Source organism: Trichechus manatus, unplaced genomic scaffold, assembly GCF_000243295.1.
Source record: "Trichechus manatus latirostris isolate Lorelei unplaced genomic scaffold, TriManLat1.0 scaffold00023, whole genome shotgun sequence".
NCBI classification, from domain to species: domain Eukaryota; kingdom Metazoa; phylum Chordata; class Mammalia; order Sirenia; family Trichechidae; genus Trichechus; species Trichechus manatus.
In genome coordinates this window covers 4,628,614-4,630,768 of record NW_004443959.1, presented here as the reverse complement: position 1 = coordinate 4,630,768, position 2,155 = coordinate 4,628,614, and the positions used below count along the sequence as shown (strand labels likewise).

The window sequence follows — 2,155 nt, the reverse complement described above, 5'->3', positions numbered from 1 at the left end:
AGAAGGAGGGACATTGCTACCTGAATTTATGTGAGTGTGTGCAAGGGGCAGGGTGGAGAAGATGAAGTTGAGTTTAATCCTTTGCGACTCTAGCAGTTGGAACCATTCACAATTTTGAGTAGAGGAATAGCAAAATAAGTAGTTGTAAGTCTATGTTTAATTTTTTGAGGAATCACCAAACTCTTCTCACTAGCAATGTATGAAAGCTTCAAGTTCTTCACATTCTCTCCATTAGTCATTTCCCATTTATTTCATTATGGCCATTCGAGTAGGTATGAAGTGGTTTTGATTTGCATTTTGCTAATGATTACTGATATTAAGCATCTTTTCATGTGTTTGTTAGCCATCTGTGTATCTTCTTTTGGAGAAATTTAAACCCTTTTCACACTTTTTTATTTGGGTTGTTATTTTGGTGTTGAGTTGTAGGAATTCTTTATATATTCTGGATATTAAACCTTATCAGATATAAGATTTGCAAATATTTTCTCCCATTGAGTAGGGTGTCTTTTCACACTCTGATAGTGATCTTCAACACACACATTTTTTAATTCTTATGAAGTCTAATTTTTCTTTTATTTTATTTCCTGCCTTTGGTACTGTACTTCCTAAGGACATAAAGATTTGTTGCTATGTTTTCTTCCAAGAGTTTTGTATTTTTAGACTTAAATTTATGATTTTGATCCCTTTTGAGTTAATATTTGTATTTTGTGCGAGATAGGGGTCCAATTTCATTCTTTTACATATGGATATCCAGTTTTCATAGTACCACTTATTGAAGAGAGTATTCTCCCCTTTTGAATATTCTTGGTACGCTGTTGAAATCATTTGACCATACATGTGAGGGTTTATTTCCTTCTAGGTTCTAAATTCTATTCCATTGGTGTATATGTCTATCCTCACTCCAGTACCACAATTTTGATTACTGTCACTTCGTAGTGAGTTTTGAAATACGAAAATATAAGTCCTCCAACTTTGTTATTCTTTTTCAAAATTGTTTTGGCTATTCTGGATCCCTTGAAATGCCAGATGAAGTTTAGAATAGGATTTTCTATTTATGCAAAAAAAAAGTGATTTTTGTAATCTACCTTATTTGTGTATTTATTATTTATTTTTCTTAAATTTAAAACTGTGGAACACTTCACGAATTTGTGTGTCATCCTTGCTCAGGGGCCATGCTAATCTTCTCTGTATCATTCCAGTTTTAGTTTATGTGCTGTGGAAGCGAGCACACCATTAGGATTTTAACACTGTGTATCACTATGGGTAGTATTGTCATCTTACCAATATTAAGTCTTCCAATCTGCAAACACAGGATATCTTTTTCATTTATTTAGATATTCTTTAATTTCCTATAGTAATATTTTAAAGCTTTCAGTGAACAAGTCTTACATCTCTTTAGTTAAATTTATTTCTAATTTTTTTCTTTTGATGCTATTATAAATGGAATTGCTTTTTTAATTTCATTTTAGATTCTGCATTGCTAGTGTATAGAAATACAACAGATTTTTGTGTTCTAATTTTTTTATCCTGCAACTTGTTGAATTCCTTTATCAGCTTAAACATCCAGACTCCCAGGTTACCCCTCACCCCCGCACTATTTCCTGTGAGACTCTGTATAGCCTTTGTCAGTCCCCTTTTCTTCCCTTTTCCAAGATCTAGAACCCTTCCTTACTACTGTTTGCGTTTCATTTCATTTCAAGAAAAAAAAAAAAAATAGCCTCTACTTTCAATCTATTTTAAGAAAATTTTATTTAGGTTCTGCTCTAAGAGAAATCTGGCTTTTCCCTAAGGACACTTCCTCCCCTGCCATACTCCCAAGCGATCATTGTTTTTATCTTATTCTGTCTTCCTATCTCTGGTCCTGCAAGGTGCTTTTATGCCACATGGCTGTTTACAGATTACTCCCTCCCTTCTTCCTCTCTACCAGTTTGAAAGCCATTTAAGTGCTTGGCTGCTAACTGAAAGGTTAGCACCACCCAGACCTGGCAATCCGCTCCTGTAAAGACTACAGCCTAGAAAACTCTATGGGGCAGTTCTACTCTTCCACATGCTGTTGCTATGAGTTGGAATCGGCTCCACAGCACAACAACCATCAAGCTTCGTTGCTGATGTCGTCTACCAACTTCTATGATAGTTTCCTCCATTTTTCAACAGT

General features: G+C 34.8%; 1 non-coding gene across 1 annotated transcript; it reads right to left on the bottom strand.

Moving 5' to 3' along the window:
- Positions 1 to 1,122: 1,122 nt before the first annotated feature.
- On the bottom strand, positions 1,123 to 1,229 carry LOC111819989 (U6 spliceosomal RNA). Its single transcript, XR_002823558.1, has one exon. It is a non-coding gene; the product is annotated as a U6 spliceosomal RNA (small nuclear RNA).
- Positions 1,230 to 2,155: the final 926 nt, after the last annotated feature.